This window comes from Falco cherrug, chromosome Z (genome assembly GCF_023634085.1).
Source record: "Falco cherrug isolate bFalChe1 chromosome Z, bFalChe1.pri, whole genome shotgun sequence".
In the NCBI taxonomy this organism is placed as follows: Eukaryota; Metazoa; Chordata; class Aves; order Falconiformes; family Falconidae; genus Falco; species Falco cherrug.
Window position 1 is genome coordinate 51,944,315 of NC_073720.1, and position 27,931 is coordinate 51,972,245.

General features: G+C 41.1%; 1 long non-coding RNA gene across 1 annotated transcript; it reads right to left on the reverse strand.

Annotated features, from left to right (window-relative positions):
- Positions 1 to 12,239: 12,239 nt before the first annotated feature.
- LOC129734655 (uncharacterized) lies at positions 12,240 to 24,684 on the reverse strand. Its single transcript, XR_008730143.1, has 4 exons — positions 22,827 to 24,684; positions 22,334 to 22,437; positions 20,561 to 20,679; positions 12,240 to 13,593 (listed from the first exon to the last, which is right to left on the reverse strand). It is a non-coding gene; the product is annotated as an uncharacterized LOC129734655 (long non-coding RNA).
- Positions 24,685 to 27,931: the final 3,247 nt, after the last annotated feature.

Below are 27,931 nucleotides of genomic sequence, written 5' to 3' on the forward strand. Positions count from 1 at the left end.
CCATTTTAAAAGTTACATGAAAGATAATGCAATTAAAAAGGGAGCAATTTATTTCCTGATAGGCGAGCTAGCCCATTTCTGAATCTGAATGTAAAACCAATTTAATGCCAGGGTACCTTCTCACACTATAGAAAGTTTAAGCAAAGACGTGTTTATGGCTTCTTGATCTTGCAGTTTTCAAACCTTCATGCTGGGAATTACAAAAAAATGTCTTTGAACAAACAAACAAACAAAAAAAAAACCCCAAAACAAACAAACAACAACAAAAAAAACCCCAAACCACATTTATGGTATGTTTCAGCCAACATGTTTTACCCAGTTGGGCGGATCATCAAACTGTGTCATTAATTCTGGCATTTACCGCACAGTCAGAACTCTGCCAATGTACAAAAAAAAAGGCAAAAAGGCACTCAAGCAGAAAGAAAGAACAAATGAAAAAGAAAGAAAACTCCTGGAAGCTGGTGACCTCAAGATCTGGTCTGTAAGGCATAGTTCAGATCTTTATATTTTGACTGACAGTAAGGTTTGCTCTAGACAAGAAAGCATTTTCATCAGGTAGCAGTTTCAAGAGTGATGTTAACTTCTCTGTGACAGATCCCAAACACAGAAATAAAAATCCCTTTAGCTGCCCAGCTCTCTTGCCAGCATCAGCTCCTGAGGGGATCCCTGGCATGAGATGCCTAGATATCACTGTGTGCTTGGAAAATGGTCTCAACCGCAAAGCATTTGTACTGTAAGCCGACAGCACAGGCAGTAGGTAGCAGCAAAAAATGTCATTTTTTATGGAGAGCTGACATTCCAAGAAATTACACAATTTAAGGCCACACAGAAAACCTGTGAATGTGCTAGGAATCAAAGCCAGATAGATCTCCACGGTTCAGCCCCCGCTTTGCTTTAACTGCCAGAATGCCCTTTGTTCTCTCCAACCAACCTTCATCCCAGCTGGCAACAGAAGGACCTCCCATAGCATCCTAAGGCATGCTGCTAATTAGCATCTCACACAACAGTGGTGCTGGATTCCCATGCAGCTCACCTCCACTTCGTAGTTCCTTTAATAGTCCCAGGAATTATTTTTATGCTTGCATGCGTGTTATCCAAACATAGAAAGTCACAACTGACTTCAATATCCCCCTGGTGTGTTTTCATTATTTGGATTCAGGCACTACCTGTTTCAGCTTAAGATAAGCTTTCTGTCACACATATCCTGGTTTTGCAATGTTTTTCATCAGGAGGGAAAAGAAGTGTTAGAGCAAGAAAATCACTGGAGCACCACAGCCCACATAAGATTCTGCAGAGTCATGGGTTTAGTCTGCTTTTCCTTTCCACCCTGTCTTTCTACTAAAGAGCCCTTATTAAAATGCAAAAAGCTGGAAAACATTCCTGCTTCTCTTCAGGATGGCCGGAGAGCCGCCACCAGGTACCAACAGCCAAGGGGAAAGACAACCTCCTACATGCTCAGTAAGCCTCAGCACATCTCCATCCACACGCAGATGATAGGAACTCCTGTTTCAGCTGGCTAGAAAAAAGCAATACGATACTGTTTCTGCAGTGAGCTCTTTTCACTGCTACCTCCAGAAGTACATTGTGCTCTCATCTAGAAAAGGCAATATGGAGCTGCCAAGCAGGATAACCCCTGTCTATATGCCCTGGGCACACCATGGCACCAATCCACACTCTGACTGGCATCAAATAGGAGCTTGCCAGCCATTTGCAGTAGCTGGATTTAGTGCCCAGACAGTACTTTCTGAGAGCAAACTGGAGGACAGGAGGGGAAAGATGGGTGTGAAGGTCATTAAGTAAGCACATTCTAAAAATAAAAACCAGAAGTTTGGGGACTGGAAGGAATCAGATAGGGTGATCATTTTGGGGCACTGGGAGGCCTTGAAACCATCTAGCATGCTTGGTTTTATTTTAAAAGAGGAAATGGTATGAAAACTCAGAGCTTCCTTTACTGGAGCTCTATTACAGGCAGAAAGCAAGGACGTGGCAGTGCCTGGTATTTAGTTTGGGGTATTTTGTCCTGCTGGTTCACTTTTGAAAGGGCTAGCTGGGATTCACAGTTCTTTGGTGGGCAAGAAGGAGAGGAGGGAAAGGCCAGTCTTTGCAAATATTTTCTATTAGTTTTTCTTTTCACCACTAAGTCTTCCAAAACTTGAATTAATTCAATTTCTTTGGCATCCTGGTCAAAACCACTGTGTTTCAAGGAAAAGTCATAGCAAACCCATGCCAAAATTTTACATTTCAGTGTTCTTGGTACAAATTGGACTAGACTGAGTTGGCCCAATAGATTAACAAATAAGAAGAAACTTAAAACATTAAGTACTTATGAATTTGCAGTCCACAGGGAATTAAAACCAGATTATTTTCATGTATGTTTTCCAAGTTTTTTGGTAGAATAGTTTAAAGAAGAATTTAATTTACCTTATGAATTAAATACACATTAGTGTGTCAGTACAGAGAAATTCTTTGAATTCACACTTCCTTTGTGAGGATGTTCAGAAGTTCCCCCTAAAGAAAACCACTGAACTGAAAGGATTGCTTCCTTAAGACAGTTTTGCATAACGTTCAAGCAGTATCTTCTACTTACTCCTCATACCTTTCAACACACACTTATGTATGTAAACCTGAGTCTGTAGATATTTTCACCCTTGGTTCAAAGTGTAACACTTCTTGATTCTCATGGACACACTGCAATTGGTCAGACCCTTGCCTAAGGAGCCAGCCCACCTACAACAGATGATAAACTAACATCTGCATTCACAGCACAAGTAATCAGATATCCTGAAGAGGGACAGAGGGATCTTTCCCTTAGCTGAAAAACAACAGCAATTTCAAGTGTCTCAAGATAGACATCCAAGCTTTGTCCAGCAACAGCAAGGTGACAAATCAAGTGGCCACATGCCATATGAGGTGAACTGAAAGGATATGACTTTCCTACCGAGCCAACCACTCTTGCACACTTTGTAGATAGAAAACTTTTTTGACTCCTGTCTGCTACCTCTTTCCTTTATTTGTTCTCCAAATTTATCTCTCAGACTTATAATGACTCTTAAAATTGCTCCTATGATGGCATGCTGTGCTGACTGGAAAGGTCCTCATTTTCTCACAGATAAAATGTGAAGCCTGAGCACCAGGGCATACCGTGAATCAGTGAATCAAATGGCTAGTTAACAGAAGACACAAGGATAAGGTGGTTTCTGCTGCTTGTTCCCTGTTCCTCTACTCCTCTTCATTTTGTTGGGACATGAGTTGTCTCTCTCTACAGTCACACATTGCTTTTTTCTACCTCAGCTGCTCTGTGAAACCTCCTTGATGTTGAATCAATACTTTGGTTCTATTGATAAAATCTAATTATCATTCTCTAAGCTTTTCACATCTTCAGTTCATGCAACAAAAGACCTGCAAAGCATATAGGGCAGAACTTCCTATCCAGAAGTCAATTACTTCTCTGTAGACTTCCACTCTGCAGAAACAGAGCAACACCACAGCGCTGCTTCATAACTTCAGCAGTCCTGCTGCTCCTCTTGCATTGACTGCTCATTGTCAAACATCACAGAAGAGTGAATCAAAGCTCTGTACAGGTGTACACAGTACATGTAATCTAATTTGGATGGGTCAGTATTGTGCATCTCCCAAAGCCACAGGTAGGATCACCTGCCACATTCAGGGAAGAAGTAGCTATGGCAGTTTTAGACATTAGTTAACTGTTTTCTGTCCCAGTGTTCTGATCAAGACACACACTTTGCCACAGAGATGAAGCAGTGTATGACTGTGCCCTACCACCTTTCCAACACAGCCCTGTAAGCAATGATCCCACAGGTGCATGGGTTTACTACCTCCACCTGTTGTAGCCTCACCCAACAGCAAGGACAAGAACACCGCATTTCAGATGGATAAGCTCAGTACATAACATACAGGTCTTGCTGTCCTCAAGCTGACCATGAAAAGAGACATTAGGAGTGATTAGGCATAAAGCTTGCAGAGTAACAGATGATATCTCATCTGGTCTAAAGCTTGCTGGTACAAAGTCAGCCTGTCAAAGCAGTTTGTTCCACCTCAATCCAGAAGAGTGAGTTTATACAAAAGAACAAGTGACTGTGTCTCTTGGGATCACAGTACTTCTAACAATGTTCTTGGAGCCTTAAAGCCAGGTATATGGTACAGTTGTACTGTAGCCTTACTGCAAACAAACCTTGCTCATACAGGGGCTGAGGCCCAGATACAGTTTGTGCCTCCATCCATCAAATACATGATACATCAACAAATGCAGCAAGACCCCCAGAACCAGCCCTCTAGAGCCCGAACCAGCCATATGGACATTTGCAAACGCCATCAGCCATTTCCCAGGCATAGCTAAGCTCTAACACTGTTGGTGTAAATGACACCAGAAACACACCAAAAGGAAAAAGGCTGCAAGGCAGGGTACTGTGGTTGGGAAAGTCATTGTCGTCAGCCTGTAATCCAACATTGCAAATAATTGTCCAGCCACCAGTGCCTCCAAATCAGAATGGGCTGTCTTGTCAAAAATACATGCACAGTTCAATTTGCTCAGCTTTGTTCAATTTCAAATCACAGAGCTGAACTGAAGGAAGTTTTACAGCACGTTGTTATGCAGTTATAAAGGCCCTTCCTGGTCTTATGGCTCCATGAACGTTTGACACATTCAGAAAGGTAATGAAATCAAAAAAGGATTCTGTATATCCCTTTTGCTGAAGGAAATCTACATCATTACAAATGTATCAGTGCACTGGGAAATTCCCAGTTTTAAAGAATTCAGGTTCAGCAGGTCACAGAAGTGAAATGAATTAAGCTTGTAAAGAAAATGAAATGTAAAAGAAATCACTGTAATTGTGAAAAGACATTTTTGGACTAGTCATTGCTTTGTACATAAAAGATGTTGCTCCTAGTAACAGAAAAGCATACAACCTCCAGAGACTGCAACTGCAATTCGGGTGGGATTTTTAAAGTACTTAAGGTACTCTGAAACCCAGTTTCCACTGACTTCCAGGTGTGTTTGAAAATCTCCACACTTGTGTCCCACCCTTCCTTCCCAGACTGCCATTTGCCATCCCAGAACAGAGCACTCAGCACAACACTGCAACTAATTTTGGATCAGGATTTCAACAGAAGAAAGTTCAGGCAGTTTGTGCCTTGAAAAAGACCATAAGGCCACCTTCATCAGCTGAATAACTCCACCACCATCCCTCGGGACCTCACGATGCCCTGGGCAGCTGAGCTGATCAGAGGCAGCCTGGCTGGGGGTCCAGGCCATGAGGAGGGGCAGAACACAAAGAAACTGAACCACAGTCCTTTGATGTACAACCAATGCTTTGGTGCTCTCATATCACAAAGGGAAAAGTTTGGATCTCATTTCGCTGGCTACTGAAAAACAGGGAAAAATACAGAACTTCCATAGCGCAAAGTAAGATTACTTTAGAAAAAGTTACTTTAGCAAGAACACAGCTTTACATGTACATTATTGTAGACATCTCTGTTGCAAACTCAAAGTTCTCGATTTACCTTATCTGACATTGTGCACATACCCACTGACCTCTAGTCTTCACTTTTCTCTGGAAAATCATTCTCAATAAAGGGTTAAAGAAACCCTTGTAGTTATTTATGTCAGCTACAAATTCTGCTGTGTGATCAGCTTTTAAGAAATTTCATATTGCCAGAATGAAAAAATATCTAACGCAAGCAAGAATGGCATAACCAAACTTCAGGCAATTTCACCTGCCACATTTTCTTCCTTTGGAAAGAAAAAGGAATATTAAATCAACAACAATAAACTATCACCATAATGCTTTTTGAGCATATTAAATGGATGAAACTATCATTCTTCAGATTTGAGGTTACATATTTTCTATATTTTTGCATATTTTATATATTTTTCCAACTCAGTGTTTTTCAAGTGGTTTGAAACATTTTTAGTTTCCCTGTGTTTCCACTAAGGAACACAGAAAGAATACAGAAGGATGGGGAAAATATAAAAGTTACCCTTGTCTTTTTTGCTGCCTTCTTTTTAAATAAGAATTAAAAATATTCCCATTCCAGGTGTTGCATGCTAACTGAGGCTTCATGTCAATTTACACAATTTCCCGATCTGAATCATATATTTCACTCAAATGCTGCAGCTACAGAAAATTTCACTGAATTGATTTCCTTAACAAAAATCTCGTCATATGTCATAAAAAAAAAAGTATGTTTTCTGTGTAATGTGTCTACTTTAGTTTTCTTCCTGCTTGCCATTTCAAGATTGTAAAATTCTGGCTTCCTCATCCCCAGAATTTGTTACACTCCACAGGAATGTGAGGTAGGGATGAAAGAGTATCTTTTGTAGAGTTTGGTCAAAAAAGCGTATGGATACTAGCACAGAAGTATCCAAAGCAGACTTACACTGCTTAGAGTTAGTATGAGTTTCAGACAGCAAATGAATGGCTGCTAATAGAAAATCATTATTTAATGTCAATTGTTGCTATCAAAACAGCAAAAGAAACAGCTTGTTCCCTTTTGGTAGCATCACGCTTAGCAGCCTGACAAGAGTTGCCCAAGAGCACCAGTATTCCCTGAGCATGCTTGCTTCACTCCAGCATTTCATGGCACTTTGCAAACTTGCTTCTCACGGCTTCTCTGAGGTACAGTTTTTTCTACATTTATGGGTGATTTCTCAGATAAACAAGCTGAAGCACAGGGAGTACAGGGTCACATTTTTTCCAAAGCTACTTATCAAGTGAAAAAGCAAGATGATATCTCACATTACATTCAGTTTGGATAGTTAGCTTCATAACAGGAAAGGCAAGATAAAGCTGCTCCTGTTAGACTTTCTGTGAAGCGTTTGCTGTTCAAAGTTGCTGTTCCAGCAAACAAGAATAACTATGTCCAAAAAACAAATTTAATAAATAAATAAATAAATGGATGAATAAATTAATAAATAAATAAATAAAGCAAAAAAAACCCTAACAAGCTTACTATAACTTTTTATAGTGGTCTTGAGCCACAACCATTTTCTACCTTTATTAAGATCAAGGAGATCACTAACATTTAAAAATGCCAGTTCTGAAGGGAAGACCTGGATCTCTCCTGGATCTCTGTTCTTGGTTTATGCTGGGACTTGGTCCTTCATAAACTGCTCAGAGAGAGAACAGGGAATAGCCTGATTTGCTTTTTGACTTTATATATATATAAAAAAAAAATATTAAAAAAATTGACTTCTAGTTGACACAGGGCAATCTGGACTAAGAGGCCACCATATGTCAGCCCTTCACAAAAGAGGGACATATGAACACTTTACAAACACGGGATGAACTACAGAAGAAATTACATATGTGCCTCTGAAACACTTGCGCGTCTCTCATTGCAGAACCAGAATTTATCCCTTGCTCCGGTTCCTTTCTACATTTAACTCTGCACATCTGTGCAGCTTAGACTTCTACAAGACAGGTAGACATTGTCTTTCCATCAATGGAAAGACAGGTCTAACAGACAGGCCACTATAGTGCAAGGTAGAATTCTTCTGCATCTCCAGGAAAAGCTCTTGTCCCTAAAGCCAGAGTAATTTATATTGTAAAAATCTGGTGCAGAAGTGTGTAACACAGCAGAAAAATATTTAAGACTTTGGGGTCCCTGAAACAAGATAAATCGCCATCTATTATACAGGAACTGCACAGACAACCCCCACTTTTCATCAAGTAGTTAAACATGCACAAAAATACACAAACTCAAACAAATATAATTGCTTACAAAGTTTTTAAGAAAAATAATTTCTTTTGTCCACATTGAGATGGGAACACAAACAGGAAGCAGATTATCATCTTATTTTCTCACTTGGTCTTGTTAGCAAAATAAAACTGATCATACTGCACACAGAACTAGGAAATCCAATCCACGCAGATTATCCACAATCTGGTCCAAAAATATTTTATCAACTCCCCTCTACAGTCCTCATGCAATATATTCATTAGTGAAAAAAATGCAAAAGTAAAGAGAATTATTTGGAATGTGACATTAAAAAAAATTGTCTGTAATATTTACTTTAAAGGAGACTTTTTTACTCCAGAAGTGTACGACATTTTAAAACAACACTTTAATCTTCATAAGGTTTGTGAAGCAGGTTTATTAAAACGTATCTGCTTTCTTTCCATTGAAATACGAGTGAGCACCCAAGACAACTTAAGGCAAGGGAGTTTCAACTCATCTGAGATTCTGGAATTGCAGGATGAAGTCAACAGCGAACACCTCACTAACTTCAACAGAGGTAGGACTTCTCCCTGATCTGAATTTGCAGCTTAGGCACCGAGTAAGAAAACCACCTCAGGTATGTCACTTCATGTTGTTAAGGCCTGCGTTCCATGTCCACACACTGCATCCCACCAGTTCAGGCTGCAGTCTTGCAGCTGGAAAGCTGCTGTCTGTGCTGGCACTGTACGATGCTGGGATTTGCCACGACATGCGTAGTGCATGGGCACCCAAAGGAACTACTTGATAATTCAATGTTTCAGCCACTTTCCTAGTTTTTTCCTTCAGTTCTGCTAAACTGCTCTGTTCATATAATGTGTTTAGGAATATAACATTTTAAAGACAGTATTATCCATTACTGTGTAAAATAGTGATGAATTATTACTCTTGGACATGGCGTTCAAGTGTGTTATTGTTCATAGGAAAAACACAGGAAAAGGATGTCTGTCTCATGTAATTTGTCATCATATGATGTTCAGAAAGGAAGGCTGCAAGACAATATTTGTTCACAACATGAGAGACTGGTCCAGGGGCGAAAGAGATTTGAGGGGAATGGAGATTGAAAGCAGCTTCCCTTTCAGAGCAGAAGAGAATGAGGCAGTGTGATTTATGAATAAAATATCAAAAATTATGCCCCTTCGACAGCAGAGCCCAGTATGTATTTTATTGAAATTGGTGGATACGCCCATTAACAACCGTAGCTCAGGTATGAGGAAAGCCAGATTTTTCACTGAACAAGTAAAAGATATGTGATGCAACCCTGGTAGCTTCCTGGCTCACTAAGTGTGATGTCCTCAAGGTGAAGGCTCTCTAAATTAATGGGAAAAGGGAAAATGGAGAGGTCTTTGCCTTTGCGCTGACACAACACCCTTGCTGCCACACTCCTTTCCTCCATGAATGTCAAATCTGTCCCACGCAAGCCGAGAAAGCAAGAACTGTAGAGATATTGACATCTTATACTTCCTATATGTTTTTAAATGCCCCACTTTCAGTCCAAGTTGTACCAACAGCAAGCTGGAGTGTTATCAGGCCAGGCTGGTACTGTTCTCAGCCTAACCAGCCATGGATGTCTAACTGTTTGTTCCTTACTGATATCCTATTATATTAGTATAATACAGGCCAACTTTTCTAATATTTACCTTGTTATCACCTATGTACATTTCTTGACTTCTTTGTTTGCCTTCCTCCTGGTAAATTTGTATAGCATTCCCATGGTGTTTAGCCCTTCCCCTGTGAAAGCACACAGTACTCCAGAAGCGAGCATGCAGAGTGCACCAGGATCTCTACCTGTCCCAGAGGAGCTCAACAGATTTCACCTCCATCCTCCCCCCACAGCACTAAGATAATACTTTCCTCATGATCTTTAAGTCTCAAACGTGTTTAACTATGGAGATCTCGCCCCACCACAATATTTTTAATAGCATACCATGGGTACGCATATGTTAGATGGCACAAAGCCCTCTGGGCTAACAACAAAGTACCACAGGAATGAAGAGAGATAAATCCGCTGTTCTTAGTAATAGCTACAATGAACGCTCTCTATCATGCAGCACTCCACACCCAGCTTACCTCTCAAAAGGAACTAGTTGGTTCATTAAAAAAAAAAAGAGCCTAAGAGTATGCTTACATTAAGTTTATATTAGTCACCAGGGGACTGGGACCAGTAAAGTAATGGATAACCAGGTTATTTGACAGAGAGTTAAACAAAATTTATGGTTATAACGAGGACGTAACTGGTTCATGGTTCATCATGACAATTTTTTTCCAGTCTTTTGGGACTCTGGTCTTCAGCCCAGGAATCACAAAAATTCCCTGACACCTTCAGCAGGTCAACACTCTGATTCTGATGTATTCTGGGGTAAACTGCAGAACCACATATGGTGGACCTGAAGGGGGAGAAGTGTGGAGTTGTAATAGCTGCAAACAAAACCCGAAACAATTAATTCTCAGTATATTCTATTTAAAACATTGCGTAAAATTAAAGAATGCAAATTACTGCTAGTTCTGCACTTTCATGTAGTAAAATGTGGCTGGATTAGCTGCATTCATTCAAAATACTGAATCATCTAATCACAAGTTGAGAGAGGAAGTATTAAAAAAAAGGCCCCGAATTCAGGCAGTCCTTGAGATCATTGGAATACATATCAGAGACAGATGATCCAATTCAGGACAACTTTAAAAAAATCTTTTCAGTTTGAAGATTAGCTGATGATCTAAAAAACTTTATTAAGGCTCTAAAACATAATGTAAATTAGCATTTAATTTCAACTTGGGGGTTGTGCCTATGAGTTTTTGGAATATTGCCATTTACTGGCAGAGGGATTGGCAAAGAAAACTAACTCTTGTGATACATCCAGTTTTGCTGCATCAGGGAAATCAGACAACGCAGCTGAGCACATGATTTTTGCTGCTGGTTAGAACTGACATGTCGCATGCTTGGTGATCATCAATTGCTAACAGAGCTCATACTTCTAAGAGAAAACATTTGCTTTCTGTAACAAAAAATTAATGTTTATGTCAACTATTTTTTTCTTCTTTGATGCTCTGATTTAAATCTCCCATTGAGGAGGCAGCTTATTTTGATAAAGCACAATTCTGGGCAAATCTCCATGTGGTATTGGTCAGGGAAACTCATAACCATGTACCTAAGTGCTTCCTTTAAAGAATTCCTTTCTAAATCAGAGCCTCCAGGAAAGAGGGAGCAGGGAGGTGCTGAGCACTTCTGCAAACCCAACTAGCTGGGCACGGACTCAGCAAAGTCCCAAAGCCTATGTTCAGCTCCAAGCCTGTTCAGCCATTGAATCCTGTTCATGGAAAGACTTAAGCAGGCAGAAAAAGAGTGGACTTGATTATATGTTAATGGTCAGGAATATAATTAAGTGCCTTGCTGAATCGTAGAGATAATCAAGTGTCTAAATAGTCTCTGGTCAATCCAGCAGTGGCAGGGGCAGGGGAGGGCACATGTAAAGCATTATTGGCATTTTGCCTTTGCCTTCTTTGCCTGGTCCAGAAACACCACGAAGAACCCTGCAGTCAGGTCACTCAGAGTTTTATCAACAGAGTGTTTTGTCTCCAGATTAAGACACAACCACACAGTTAAGCAGTCACGTCTACAGGAGACTTGGACTTGTCCTATGCACTGTCCCATGGGAAATGTTCACAATTCCCTCTGTCCCATCCTCCCATGGCAATTTTACCTCTCTTTTCAAATCCAGCACTGCAAGCCCAGGCAGAGCACAGAGCAGCCCCCCTGCACCGAGGCAAAGGCAACACTTGGTGAAACACGGCTGGGCAGCAGAGCAGATGTTGTGCTTCACCTTTCTGTGTAATGCATTTTTGTGGGAACCAGGTGCTTTCAAAAAAAATCTGTTCTTACTTTTGGTTCTCGGTTCATAAGTAGGGACACCGCACCTTAAAAGGGAATAAACACTAATTTGCCACTAAAAGAAACATCTTGTTCCCAGTTAATTTTATTGTAAGACGAATGTTTACAGACATGGGCGCCTGTGAATCTGCAGAAGAACTCAATATATATGGTGAATAAAAGTCTTGAAATGTCTGCTGGTTATGGATTATTGAAGCCTTTTTTAAAATATATTTTTATTAGTACTGTCCCAGCTCCCTTCATGTCTACTAGGAACTGTCAGGTTTGGTGTTGCTGATGGTTTCTCTGATGTTCTGTTATATTTCCATGCAAATAAATCTCATTTTGCTGATGTCTGTAAAGTTATGCTTTAGACCAGAGATCTCTTCAGAGCTCTGTCTTCAATAAAAAGGGGTAGAAGTGGAACTACTAATTTAGTTTCTTTAAAAGGCATGTATTTTCATGCACATTAAATCCATCTGTTTTTTAAATGTATGCCTTTCTTTAGTGTGTAATTTGATAAAACCCAAAAGAAAGCCTTGGAGCTCCAAAGCTGAAGCAGAAAGGGAAAGAAAGTGAACAAGACCAAGAGGATAACATGGCTGGGAACTTTGCAAGGAAAAAAAAAAAAATGCCACTATATTTTTAGAATGAAAAAACATTAACAAATCAGTCAGGGGACCTTGACACAAACTCTCCATGCATTTTTAAACTTCTAGGAAGAAAAAAAATTAATCCCATAGGTCTGTAGTTTGGTCACTGTTGCTGCAATCAGAAGGAGTCAGGGGTCTATATTAATGAAATATGTTCACCTTTATGCAAAGACTTAGGTCCTCTGTTTGAGTATGATACAAGTCTGGGCTATGCTAAGACTATTTGTAACATTTTTAGATTTATCTTTACTTCAGGGAGCTTTTATTTCAACACATCCAAAAATACAATGTCAGTTTCATGAAGTCAGAAAAGCTTTCAGATCTCAAGGGCAGCATTACACAAGCAAGGACATCATCAGTGTGACTACACTTAGCTCCCTACATCTCTTCCATGCTTTTGAATGATCTGCCTTTTAACAAGTCTGTGTAAAATTCTCTGTGTGTCAGGATCCTAAGTAATTTGGGCAGGTTTCTCTGAAAGCTTCAAACACCACTACCCCAAAACTTTTCCACAGAGCACTGAAATCATTAACCATGACCACAATGCTACTAGGCAGGATTGTGTTAAAGATGGACTGTTGCTATAAATTATTCCACAGATGCAAACAAATGCAACCCCAAATGGTGATATCTAAATAAAATATAGAAGCCTGAACTTCACTTTAAGGATTTATCTGACTTATAGACATTTATTTTGCTGTTTTCAGCAGAAAGTGGAAGATACGTACACAAAATAGAAAATCTTCAAAGTGCACCAAGCAGGAGCCTGTATTTCATGATTTATATTGGAAGATGTGCTGTGGTTTCATGATTTTTCTATGTATGGGGCCACAATTAGGGCTAAATATAAAAGCTACAACATGATTCTTATAGCAAATTTCTTCTTCATAGTTGAGTTAAAAAAACAAAACAACTGTCTTTATTTGTACTTGCTTCACATGCATAGGAAAATAATTACAAAGATGCCCTTAAGTTTCCTTCAAGTGGCTTGTTTGTTCACTCCTATGCAAAAATATGTGCTGGGAACTAAGATGAATCTAAGCATCTGGGCACTGGGACATGTAAGGTAGGACCTCACAGTGTAAGCCCTTGGCATTCTGTTCTCTGCAGCTGCTGTTTAATTCACTTGTGCAGCTTGAGGCTCATCTGTTTTTCTTACTTGCCGTTTCCAAAAGGAATGTGTCTTCTTGCTCTAGAGATCCTTTCAAAGTTTCTGCAACCCTCCCAGTAGCATCCTTCAGAAGGGATCCTCCCACTCCCACCATGGCATATCAGCTCCTGAGATCTCTTCTGCTGACATCTCACTGCTCACAGGTCAGGTACCTTGGCAGGTAAAACTTCCTGCAGGGAAACAAACTGAAAGATAGTCAATGCAATTGGATCTTGAAAAGATTGGCATTGATATGCTTTGACATGAAACCCTCCTAGCACCACTTTCATCACAGAGGAACCTAAAAAGGGGGAATTGTTATATGTGGCCCACAGGAAGGATCTACATTTAAAGTTGTACCACTATAACTTTATCAGTGGGGCTGGGAAAATAGGAAGGCACATTTTGCTTAAACAGTCATGACAGAAAACAATCCTTGGACAGATGCCAATAAAAATGTGTCCTTCACAGATAAGAAAGTTTTTTGTCTTCTAAATTAGGATTTACTACATCGACCCTTGGGTTTTTACGCCAGTATTGTTTCATCCACACTTAAAGGGGCCTGGCAGATTTAACAATACCAGCAATGCCTTGGATAAGGGCAAGTCCTTGATGTAAATAAGATTCAGGTTTTTGGGGTTATATTGCTCACAGATGTTGTTTGCAGGGAGGGCAAAGCCTGTTTATAGCTCAGTGACAAATACCTCATTCTGTAAGTCCTTTAGAGGGAGAAATTTTGATCTGATCTTTTCAATGTAAAGGGCAGCATTTCTGTGGGTGTTTGCTTTTAGTCACTTTAACACATTTCACACACAATTTGCAATGCAATCTGACCCTTATTGCAGCCTGGTGATGTAGGTGGAGTAAGGGACTGCCTTAACACCTTCATTGTTTCCACGACAACAGACGGGGTACCACAGAAAGGCAGGTCTGCAGAATAACAGGTTTTGGTTTTCCAAGCAAGGCCGGCAAGTGCAGCAAGAAAGCTTGCACCTTTCCCTAGCAAAGGCAGCAGCAGAAATAAGTCACCTGTTTTATAATTCTTTTAATGCCTCCTGGGTGGCTAAGAAATAAAGACCTGATTGTACATCACATTTCAGTTGGAATTCATTTTTAAACAACCATTTCTTCATGCCATTGGACTGGTCTCTGGGATAAGAGTGGATGAGATCATTCAAAACTATTTTTCTCATGAAAACATGTCATTTTCTGTCCTCCTTTTGCTGTCCAACCTCAGAAGAAAGGATGCAATGCATTTTCTCTCCAATGTTTTAATACCAGAAGCAAGGAAAAATACTCTCACCAAAAGATGATGTCACAGGCTCAACCTAAGCAGAAACTTCCTCCTTACTTCTCCTCTTTCTGAACAAGACAGGTGCACACACATGTAAATCATATCTGTCCACATAATAATCACACAGAATTTCCTATGGTCACCAGAAGACACTGTTCAACTGTTTTGCTGATGGTTGGGTTGGCAAAAGATAGCAGGAGAACATTACTGAGTGGAAAACAACAAAAAAAAAATATTATTACATTGCTCCAAGCTCAAAGCAGAGTCAGGTCATTTTACAACAGGTTAGCAGCTGGCCCTCAACAAGGCATTTTTCACCCAAAAAGCAAAGGTAACTAAAGCCTCTTCCTCTTGCAACTGGATGCAAAAGCTGGACCTCTGAATGAGCCAGCCCAAACATAGTCTAGCCTCCTGTTGGAAATCTCATTTGCAGACAACGAGATATTAGTAAAGTGAATTAATGATTACAATACAAGTGTTGTGAAATATATCTGCTACCTTCAAGAACTGTGGAAGATTCCTCTAAAATTATTGCAGATCAATTGTCTGTACGATGAGCATATATTGTACATGCATTTCCAGCTTGCCTATAGCAAAAAGTTGATTGCTTAACCCATGCAGAAAAAAGAACACCTCAAAGAATGGCATTGTAAAATCTGCTGCTTATGCAAATATTTGAACGGAAAAGCAAACATTTATTAACAGCTGATTCTGCCATTAGCTCAGTTCCCATTAAAAATCAGGGACCACTGGATTCATAGGGGAAATCAGTACCAAACTTCATCAATTGGAAACTAAAGGGGAGTGGAATCCTGTAAAAAAAAAGGTGATTTCCTGCATAAATTGGATAAACAGCTGCAGGGGCCTGTCCTTTGCTGTTCCACAGGGAGAAGAAGCAGGTTGGCTCCTCTTAGTACAATGGCCCTTCTGACACAAAGAGGACCAGACCAGCAATATGGCCATAACATGCAAGGGCAGTCCCTCTCCGCAGGAATGGCAGACACTGCACTCACAGGAGCTTGCGTCTTTCACTTTTGCATAAAGAACTATGTCTTTATGATGACTCCTTTCTCCTCACCACCTTTTATCAGTCCTTAGACAGATGATCGACCAGAGCTTTCTTTTCTCCACCTAGCAGAGAGATTGCCTTTTCTGACAAGAAATGAGGAGTTAAAATAGTAAAAACTTCATCCTTCCCCCAGATACCGTGCACACCTTTGCATATTCCCTGGTGCAAAGACCATCTTGATGAGCCTTCCTAAAACACTTTGATCTTCACTTTGACTCCCAGTGCTACTGTATCTCTGATTACATTGCCCTGATTATCTCGAAACAAATCACTTATCCTTCTACTTTCAATCCCAGCAGAAAGAAAAAGTCTGACAAGTGTTCTGTTTCATTCAGACTCTTAATCAAAGTTGGCTCTAGTTTTCAAAATATGTAAATACAGGCAGAGATTTGCTTGCACTTCATATCTTTCCCTAACTCTAAAAGAACAACCTTTTTTCCAAGTGCGCAAAATAATTCAAACCTTATGATACTATTTTTCTCTTTGCCAGAAGCATAAACCCCTCCAGCCCCTTCAAAGAGAAAGAAAAAAAAACCCAAACCCAAAACCAAACAAACAAAAAACAGACAAAAACTGAAACAGGCCATGAGTCCTCTATCTATATCCACTTAGCATTTCTGATCATCTGGGGTTGCTGCTTTTCAACTTTCCCATCACAATCATTTTCTCTGTACACCCAAATTGATTGCAAAGTTTTTCCACATCACTTTCACGATGTGAAAGCACACGGATGTGTTTTCTTAGAACTGCCTGCAAAGCTGAATGCCAGGAAGTTACAACTCCAATGCTCCCTCTACACATATAAAATCTCCTCTTTGGCAGACACATCTTACAAGGATAGGCAGATTCAAACACAGAACAGCCTTTGCTGTTAGTAGGGATGATTCCCAGGGAAAACTTTCTTTCCACAATGCCATAAGCATCCTCTGTGAACAAGTGGGATCTGTGATCCCACTTGCAACAAATGGGACATATGGGGAACCTCAATAGAGGAGGAAAAGCTTTATATCATAGAAAACGTCACCCCTGGGGTTGAAATATGGGTATGGGAACCCTTTTCAAGTGAAGGATTTACAGCCCCATATTTATGGGAAAGTGTTACAATTCTTTGAAAGTATTCTGCCTTAAAAACCAACTAGGACAAATTCACATTGAGCAATGTGATTTACTCCTCCAGCGCTGCAGCAATAAACTCTTGTGAGCGTGCTGTTTCCTACAGCTTTCTCAGTACTTGCTTCCTCACGAGCAGGGCACCCAAGCACGTCCATGATCACCCACTCACACAGACCCCACCTGCCAGCCTCTCTGGAATTCATTGTCCCTCTGAGTGGATCCTTGCAGATGGAATTGTAACATCTAGAAGGTAGGGACCATTTCTTAATTCACATTTCTACCAACCCTAATGTAACAGGGATTTTCATTGTCAGCTAATTTTGTGATTACATAATAAAAAGGACTTTGATCATAAAGAAGAGCCAAGTGTTCCGAAAAGTATATAGTAGCATGCAGAAAATGGTAAAGGTTATGGATGTTGGAAAGGTGCAGGTGCTGAAACATCGTCTTCTCATATCGTGAGAAGTGCCCAGCTTCCATCAAGTGCTGACAAAAATAATTGTTCACAAAGATAATCCATTGTTAGTAGTACTAAAGCATGTGCTTGCACTGGCTTTACAGGCATGCTGGGAGGATAACGACACTGAACACCCAGCAATGAAGAGGGCTTTGGAGGTGTGTCAGAAAGACAGAGGGCTGTTCAGTATGCTGTGCACCATGCATGAAATCAGAGCAGGGTTAGACTGCCACCATGAATTGGAGAGGCTCCCCCTCATCCCTGCTCCTCCCAAGGCTGCACACTGCCTACCTGAACTGGAGAAGCTGAAAATGAAAACCAAACCCTCTCCTAGACAGAAAAGTGCTGTGGAGCTGTTTCATCAAGCACAGCTTGGCCCTCAGCACCTGCTGCCCTCTGTAGATTCTAGCAGACACTAGGGCGAAAAGAGAGAAAAACCAGAAACAAAACTCCCTTGGAATCAGTGAGACAAGTAATCACAACACATTTTCTCTGCTTCAGTGGTGCCATGTGTTCTCCCACCACCCCCCTCCCCCCCTTGTAAAATAATTTAATTAAGAGATGACAGGGGCTTCAGACTCAGCCAAGTCAGGGAAAGATGATACAAGCTCTGATGTAAACTTTGAATAGTTTACAGAAAGCATTAAAAAAAAGATGAAAAAGAAGGAGGGGAAGAAAAAAAAAAAAAGAGGTCAGTCCTGTGTAACAGCAGCAGCACCGACCTGCCAAAACCTATATCTTGTAGCTCCACAATAAAATTAAGGAACTGCCCCATCTCCCCCTCCTCCTCCAAAATATAGCATTTTCCGATCCGAACGATGCCTTGAAATAAGGTCTCCACCACCAATGACAGGCCAAGACAACTTTCCTATTTAGAGAGCACATGCCTTGCTGGTCCCCAAGAGTAACTGTAGATCATGGATACACTAAAGCATCATCATCACTGGCTTCCCTGTGACATCTAGGGACCCCAGAACCTGATAACTAATAAGCAGGGTGTAGCAGAACAAAGACAAGAAGTCTTCATTTGACACTTAGTACAGGCCATATAACTGGAAAGCAGCCTGCAGCCCAAAACCTAAGAGCAAAAATCCTGCTGCTGACCCATTCAACTTCTCTCACTTCTTGCTCCCTTTCCTTCCTAGTTTTTCCTCTCTCATCTGTTCAGCTGAAGCTCTACACAGGAATGTATTGCCTTATATCTTTACAATTTTAGCATGACATGGCTGGACCTCTGCTTTGGGCTTATCTTAATTCAATGAGGAAAAAAGTTAAATTAATAGCAGAACCAAAGTGGGTCTTAGGAGACCTCAGACGTCCTAGATCACCCTTAAGTATTTCTTTTAATTTGAGGAATCTACAAAATAAATTTGATCTAGTTTATGAATAGCTCTCCAAAGAAATGACCTGAGAGTCTGTATTATTATTATTTTATTCTGTCTTTTAATGCTTTGAAGGCACAGGATATTTTCCATACAGGCAGTTGTGCAGAAGATGTAACAAACTGAAACCTACACCCAGTGCAGAATGAGAAACAGTGTCTGAAGTGCACCCACATTTCGGCTAGAGCTAGGCTTTGCTGCCCTGCTTGCAAACACTGTCCTGAGCCAGCTGCAAACAATGGAAGTATTAATCTGCATGCATTTCACAGCACACATTTCTTGCAAAAGCAGGACTCTCAGACTTGATCACTTGTTTCAGGTTTATCAGAGGGCAGCATGACTCTTCCAATCCCTATAAAATCTCTACCTGCAATTAACTGCTGATTTACAACGTCATTCAAGAGGTCATTACTTCCTGCTCTTGCACATAGGTTTCCCCTTCCATCACCTTTCAACAAAACCTTTTATACTATCTTTTGTTACATTTCATTTTGCTCACGTTGTACAACAATGTAGCTGCCAAAGTCACAAGAAGATTTGGACTTTGGCTTTTCATAATGAAAAGGGAAAATAAAAAAGGCTGCATTTCTTTTTTAAAGCCTCAAACAATAGAGGAAGGAGGGGAGAACAGAGATATTTCATAGAAGAAAATACCATCAGAGGTTATGGAAACCTCTTATCTCTTGATGCAGAAGCTAAGTCCTACAGACAGCTCTTCACCAAAAATATTGGCAAAATAAGAAAAACTCTCTGAATGCATTTGCTTTTTCTTAGCCAGTGCAAACCCATAGACTTTATAATGCATTAGCTGGACACTTTCAAATGGCCAGAAAACAGAAGACAGACCCCATCCTGGCTCTTCGTACCACAGTTGCACCTGACAGTCCTAATGTCCAGGCCCCTGAGGCAGATCATGTGAAAGTGGTACAAAAGTGTCCTTACTTACCAAAAAGCTCATTGATCAAGAAACGATTGGTAGAACAAAGGATACCTGCAAGACTTAGACAGAGGGCAGCCCCATGGAGCTGACAGACAACCACATAACCAAGAGGAATTGTTCTCGCAGTGATATAGAAAGCACACCCGCACCACTCAAAGACAATGTGACAAAAATTCATTCCTGAACCTGTTTTTGGTAGCCAACAGAGAGCTCCACAGCTGACCTGACCACAAGACATGCAGGAGATTTCAGGAGTCTTGCTCATCCATGGGGTCTCTGTTTTGGCATGAGCACATAACTAAGCCCCTGTGGTGGGTGGTTTTGCACATGCAAAGTCAAGCCAGGGAGGAATGTGAGAGTGATTCAATCCACATTGTCTTGGTCTGGGCAGGAGGCCAGTTCTTCTCTATATTGCACTTCATCAAGGCAGGTCCAACCAGCTCCGTTGTTTAAGCAGCAATGTGAGGGTGGAGCTGATGTCACGCGGCAGCAATTGTCCCTGGTGCTGCAGAGCTCTGCCTGGCATTCCAGGGAGCCAAGCCTGCTGACAGCAGCAGGGCATGTCTCAGCCTTTTGGGGACCTCCAGTCCCTCTAACCTGGCAGGAGTGGACCTGTCACACCAGGGTACTTTGTGCCAATGGTGAAGGGGCTCATCCCTTGGGGTAAATCCACAAAATGTTTGTTGACCTCAGTGCCCACAGGATGGTTTGGGTCAGTACCCTGGCCAGCACAGGGCTTCTCCTAGAGACCCACCACCTCCATTGCTCTCCATGCAGAGAGATGCTTTCATGGTTTTCATGGCCTCCCACCATCACCCAAACACCACCACCATCTCTCCAAGGTGAACAGTCTGTCCTGAGCACCAAGCATCTCTTTTCAGCTCCAAGTATCTCAAGTCTCACCTGTCTGTGGCAATGAATCCTCATCCTGCACCACTGCATAGTGCATCTTGAGTCACTTTGCTCTCTTCATGCCTTCCAGGTGACGGCTGACCTCCTCCAGGGTACCTCCACTGCCTGCACTATGGGGAAATGGGCACAGGTAGCATGTGAAAGTATTAGTATCACCATTTGGGATGGGTTATATATCACTAGCACAGCCCTAAAGAACAGTTAGATTTTCACTGCCGCTGTGCATTCATCTTCTCGTCCATGAGCATCCTCAATGCCTATGATGCTGTGAATATAATCAAATAATTGCCTTTCTCCACAGGTGTCACTGGATTCAACCTTTCATGAGGAAAGACTCACAGAAAAAGAAAGGAACAAAAAAAGTGACAGCAGCTTACGTGGCAAGTGGTCTTTTGCTAGAACAACAGGCCCATACTCCAACATAAAGGAATCCAAGCTGAAGGGATAAAACAAGACCCACCTGATGCAAAGCTAGGTGCATTTTGAGTTGCAATCTTCCTAGGCAGCAAAAAGTCAGCATGAACGTTTATTTAAAGTACTGATCAAGAACTGAGAAGTATTTTCCCTACAGATTCCACAAATACCCTCCAAATGAGGACTTTAGGAGTTTAGTGACCTTGCATTCACAGTTCCAGGAAGAAAACTAAATTTGGTATTTCTTTGTAACTAACTTTCCTGTCTCCTTCTGGATATTACTGGAAAATGAAGGAAAATTTTGAAGGAAAAAAAGGCAGCTAAAGGGGAAAAGGAAAGAAATAATGACTTACTTCAGATTTTTTCAAAAATCTTGTTTTAAAAACTTGGAGAGAAGGGATATAAATCCACTTCTCTATAAAAAATAAAAAAAAAATAATAAAAAATATATATTTTGCTAAGTTGTTTTTTTTCCTGTGGGAAATTGCTTTGGGATAGCAATTACATTTTTATTAGGCACTTTTTATGCATCCATTAAAAAAAGACAGTGACAATGTGTAAGTGAAGGAAATCTGGAGTTTATCAGCACAGTGGAGATAGCTAAAGTAAAAGAGTATTTATGGCAGATTAAGTATATGAAAAAATTAGGTGTCCAATATTCTTTGTCAGCTAGCATTTTAACCTTAAAACTGTTCTGTTCAACCAGAAATGCTTATGTACCTCTCTCACCACCCTTATTTCCATTGTAAACACATCTCCAAAGTCAATTAAGCTATTCAGGTCATTCTTTGATTTAGAGAATTTCTATCTAATGGAGAACAGGACTTCTGGCAAATAATGCAGATCTGGGGGTGAGGAGGAGAAGGAATACACATATCTCTCCACCTCTTACAGTAGCAGCCACAGCTTAAATGTATGCAGGCAGTATGAGTAGAAACCATAATGGCTCTGCAGTCCTGTGTAAGGACAATCAGTGACATGCAGCAGGTGATGAGCAAGCCACACAGCTCACACCCTACAGTGTGTTAAACTATGGGAAAGGAGTGGGGAAATGGAAGAAAAGGGAAGCACTGAATCAGAGTCAAGAAACACGTGAGATTCATAAAGCAGAGAAGAATTCAAGGGGAGGTCTCCAACACTGTCGTATCAGCATCACTTTACTGTGGCTGGCCTTTCCTCCTTAGCCGACACCTGTCTGCTGAAGTACAGAAATGCATCTGGTTGAAATGAGGTCACCATACTTGTAAATTATTTTCTCTGGTAAAAAGAACTTTTTTTGTTTATTTTTGATGGGAAGTGGGGAAGTAAAGGGAAAGCAGAACAAAAGATAAGCAGGCATTTATGTCTTACCTTCAAGCCTCCTCCTGTCTGACTGAGCTTGTTCCGGTCCCTTTCAGTGTGACTCAAGTCACATTTATCGGTTTATTCAGCTGTACCTGAATTCCTCTGGAAGACTAAAGAGATTAAGGAAGCCAATATGGTTAAACAGAAAAATGAAGAATTCCAAAAAGCTGAAGTTGTTTCCAGGCAAAGCATGTAAAGGGGAAATTAACTGTGGCATTAAATTCATAAATGCAGGTGAAAAAGAGGAGGAGCCAGCAAAAGGACTCAACCTATTTATTAGATCATTTTTCTGCATCATGAAGAACAAAAAAAGCTCAGCAGAGTCGGGAGTTTTAATGCACACCAGGGTGTGGGAGGAGGGCTGAGAGTAGGGGAGAATGTTGGCAGGGAGATTAAATGAATGCAGTGCCCCAGCATGAGCTGCAGAGAAACTGGGGTGATGTCCACAAAAGAACTCTTTCTTTTGGGGAAAAAGGAAGGAATACAAGGAGCAACTCACCAGAGCACCTTTCCAAGACTGAAGTTGCTGCAGAAGAAATTACAATACAGGTTCACACAATGAACAGTAATGAATCAACAAAGCAGAGTGCATTCACCAAGCAAACCAAAGAATGGCATAGCTGAATTATTAACAGCATATGTAATCTCTCATTCCAAACACCTTCAGTACTGGAGGACTGAAGGTAGACTTTTTTTTTTTTTTTTTTCCTTAAAGACTGCAGGAAACTACAAGCCTGTTAGTCTAACAATACCAAAAAGCAGGACTACAATGAAGTGCAGAGCCAGAGGGCACCTGGATAAATAAAATCTAATTGAAAAGTTTTAGCATGGCTTCTGTAAAGTCCCTTCTTACAAGCCTCTCAGAAGTCTTTGAAGGGATGAACAAACATTTGCATAAGGGTCATTTACATGATATAGTCTACTTGGATTTCTTACGGCTTTTGACAGACCCCTTCACCTGAGGCGTCTAAGGACACTAAGCATCCATGGTACAGCAGGGATATCCTTGACAGGTATGCAGAGTTCATAAAAAAAACACCCAGAAGACCTGGGGTAACAGTCAGTTCCTGCAGGAAGGAGGTCACCCACCAACAGCTGTGCTCTGCGACCCATGCTTTTCCACATGTTCATAAGTGACCTGGAAAACGGGATGTGAGCAAGAAAGTATTCTTGGCAGTACAAAGTTTCTCTAGGCAGTAAGAAAAACAGTGAAGAATTACAGTGAGGCCTGGGTGCAATGATAGGTAGTTTCATGAAACTGTCAGCTCAGTGCTTGGCAGCAGCCAAAAACACAAACCAAATATTAAGAGCTGCTAGGAAAGAATGTGGACCAAAACAGATAACATTGCTATGCTGCTCTGTAAATCTGTGGTTTGCCCATACCTTAATACCATGTGCATTTCGTAGTTGTGTTTGAACTTTGTTGGCTGGGCAACTGCAGTACTACCCTATACCCTTCTGAACAGGCCTGCTGGAAATGTAAGTCTACAAGAAAATTTCCTTTTAAAAGGTAAAGTAACACTTACATCTTCCTAGTGCTGTATGCAGGACATCTAGAACCAGAAGTGTTTCAGTAACACTTGTTGATTCTATCTAAATTTCCAAAGATTTTAAGCTGTCAGAAACATGCACAAAATTAATGTAATCTTTTTTATTTTGTTTGTTTTCAAATACAAAATTAGGAAAGAGAGGAAAAGAAAATAATCATCTTGAGAAAGCTTAAAATGTTTTCAATATTTTTGTCCAATGGAAAAAACCATTTAGTCAGCTGGTTCTTTCTCAGTATCACCAATGCTTTGCATTCTGAACATAACTGAAAAACACATATACTGTAGGATTAAGGTTTTGGAGAGAAGCTGGAAAAGCAGAGTCAGAAACAGTGCCAAGCAAAGCAAACCACATTTGTCATCGGTTTCAGATATGCATTCCCAATCAGAATCTTCAAATACAATACCCAAATACAAAAATACATCTCCACAGCAATCAAAAAAAGCATTCTGATGATGTATTAGTCTTGTGGGAGATCTCCTAAGGAGAGAGAGTGTGAATTTCATTGCTTTCACTGCATTTAAAAATGGATTGTGGCAACACTGGAGAACATAAGGGTGGTCCATTGTTGTGTGACCTTGTGAGGATGAACTTAGGAACATAAAGATTGTGATCTGGCAGCCCCATTTGGTAACATTTTGTAGCAAAAAATGTCCGTGGTCAAGTGTCTGTCTTGTTTGCTAGCTACTGGATGAAACCTGCAAGATAATGTAAAAAAAATGGTTTAGCCACTACTATTGGCTAAAAATTGAAATAATTTTTTAATTTATCTAATGGTGTATCATCAAAAAGGTTGGCAAGAAAGCAGTAAGTTAACTTTTTAACAGGATTTCACATGTGCAAAAAGCTGTACCCTTCAGTAGGGGGTCTAATATACTTTAAATTCTGAACCCATCTCCTCAAAAAGTACAAACCTGGGTGGCTGACAAGGACCACATGGGATCTTGTGCCACAAAGATTTGGGATGCTTGACTCAATTTAGTATAGGCACTTCAGATAGAGAACTCATACTGCTACTCATGAAAAAATGTGTTAGGTCACTATTTTTTATGGTCCCAACATTCTGGATGTGAAAAAGAAAAACACCATTTCAAGGGGTATTGAGATATGTAATTACCATTCTTTGGTATGTGGTTAGAAAAACTATGCAGGGTCACTAGCACAGCAGTCTGTTATGGTGGCATATTATAAAGATACTGAAACATCAAAAGGCCCTTTTACAAGCTGTTTATAAAACTTTCTCCCTGAGAAGAATGCAGCCGCATAAAATTTCTTAATGAAGAATTTCATTTTGGATTGGGCAGAATTTATTTGCTTGTTGTACAGAGTATCTCAGAAATATTAATATCCCCTCCTCACCTTTTCCTTTAAGAGACTCACAAGCATTTGTAGCCCTGCGTTTGACCTTAATTCTACTTTTAGTGATGCCCTTCTACGTCCCCTGATCTGCCCATCCCATCCTGCAAGACCTGTCTTGCTTGAATAAATCCCAGCCAGCCACAACACACCCAAAAGAAACAGAAACATTATTTTTTTCTCCCCTTAAGTCCTTGCCCTCTTCATAGCCAAGGTCACCAAAAGCTGTGGTTCTGTGGTTAGCTTCACTTACTCTCTCTTTCCCAGTCATCAGAAAACCTAATTGAAAACGAGTTTTAGGTACCTGGCTTTCAGGTTTACTTACAGGGTTGTGCTTCAATTTAATTTAAACCCATTCCCAGGTGGACCAGACCAAGCAGAGGCTTTCTTATGTTTCCTCCCACACTGCCTCCGTCTTTAAAGATCCCCTGAATTTCTGCCTTTTCCTGCTTTCACAACCTCAGCTGACAAAGCCTCTTGACTCTTAGGTTTGTGGCTGCCTTTGCATCCAAGGAATTTTGCAGTCAGTGTGCTGAAGAAAAAATTCCATGCAATTTCATTATATGAAAACATAATATCCAGGATGATCCCATTATGATGAGGTTGCTGTTGCTTTCAGCTGTTTTACAAGCACAAAGCAGGCTTCATCCCTGGTAAAGTAAGAGAGTCAACAGTGCCTGATAGTGCCTCACTTCCAAAATCCAGCATACCTGTTTTTCAGCAACTCAGCCATATGCTAAATTTCCAAAGGTTAAAGACTACAAGCTCTATTCCACCCCCTGCCTTTCTCCATACAACACACACAGGCTGTTCTAACATCACTTCTGTAAATGTAGTCCCTTCACAGCCCACACAGAATTGATTTCTTTAAAAAAAACACATCAAAAATCTATGTCAAGGATGGGTCCCCCCCCATCCCCCGCAGCGTTTCTCCAGAACTGAGGTGACTAAAGCTACAGGCATCTTGGGCATATTAGCCACTCTCCCTCGGACACGTGCCACTGGAAACTCTGTGTCAGTTACCACGTCCAAGAGCAGAAGCTATGCCAAGTCATTCATAAATGCCAGCGTTTTCGTCCCTATTTTAACTTCCCCACCCCGTCTTTTTTTTCCCCAAGCACTCACCATCAGGGCTTTTCGTCACCCTCCCTCCAGCCAATGCCACTGAGCTCCAGAGGTTTCCATGCCTTTCCTTCTCCCACAGGCACATCGCACCAGGAGCCACTCCAGCCCTCCAGCTCCTGAGTGAGCTCCCATGGAGCTGAGAGGAAAGAAACAACTCAGCTAGCAAGGGAGATCCCCCCTCCCCACCCGGAGCCAGGTTCAGCTGGCCTCACTCCTAAATGCTCCTCTCAACCGCCGGCTCCATCTTCAGCTGCACCCATCTTTTGAAGGATTCAAAACCACGTGAGTGACTGAACATGATTGGAGTGGAATGCTCAGGGTTCCTGAGGGGCACCATCTGGGAGCCTGCCCCCTGCTAGAATTGCCCATCTATCCCACGCATCTTGGAGTGATGGGCAGTGCTGTGGAGACAGTGAGGCTGAACCAAGCAGGATGAAACACCCTTGGCCTCTGTCCCAGCACCAGCCTTGGCTCCCTGGACCAGCAGTTCCACACACGTCTCTGTCCCTCAGCATATATTGACCATAAATGTGTTTTCTTGCATTCATATTGAATGTGGAACTGCTTGAACAAATCAAAAACACACAAAAGCTCATACTTTTAACCTGTTCTCCATGAAATAGGGTCCTTTTTTTCTGACAACGTAAATCAAATTTGGGTTTTCTTCTGTACTTCAGTTTTAGTGGAAATAGTGGGGGGTACCAGACAGTCTCACTCCAAGACCAGCATTCCCATCACGAATGCCCTCTAAATCCAGAGGAGGCAGATTACAATACTGGTTATTCTCTGATGCATGCAGGAAATACAGATTAGCTGAAGAAGGGCTGGAGTCTGTCATGAGGAACCAGAGAATCAACATCAGGGAGCAATTGCCACTTAGGCCAGGTCCTGTGAGGCCCAGGACCCTCATGGGTGAGGCAAGACATGGTGTCCTTCTTTTCCCATGCTCAAAGCATCTTGCTGGGCCTCCCCTGGAAAGCACCAAGGCGTCACCCATTCAAGTAGCGCTGGCAGGGACAGCGTGGCTGTTGCAGTGGGGCTACAATGGCTGATGAAGGGATGCTGGGGCATTGCTTCTTGCAAGCCTGGGACAGGTCAATATCATCGCTCTTTGCTGGAGAGGGAGGAGACTGCTAAAAAGGAGACAAAGATCCTCACCAGGAGGTTATTGTGGGAGCTGGTATCTAATTGAAAGAAAAGGCTATAGCTTCTTGAAATGGGAAGAAAAAGCTTCCCCACAGTGTTACAGACAGTTGTTAAAAAAGGCTAATAACTCCTGTGTCCATGGAATGAATACAGTGAAGCAACTTATAGAGTAAATATATGCTTTGAAATCATTCCCGACAAGGACAATTTATCCATGGTATCAGAAATTTATCCTTGCCTACCGGGATATGCCCTGAGAATTGAAACTGAAGTACACAGCAGATAAGAAATTAAACCTGCTTCTCCAAAGCCCTTGCTATGCAGATCTTTCTCTTTGCTCTATGTTTCTTAGGTGCCCTCCAAATTCACTTCAGAATCTACATTGCCCTGGGAGTTGAAAGAGTGCCTGGTCTAATGACAGGAAGAGAG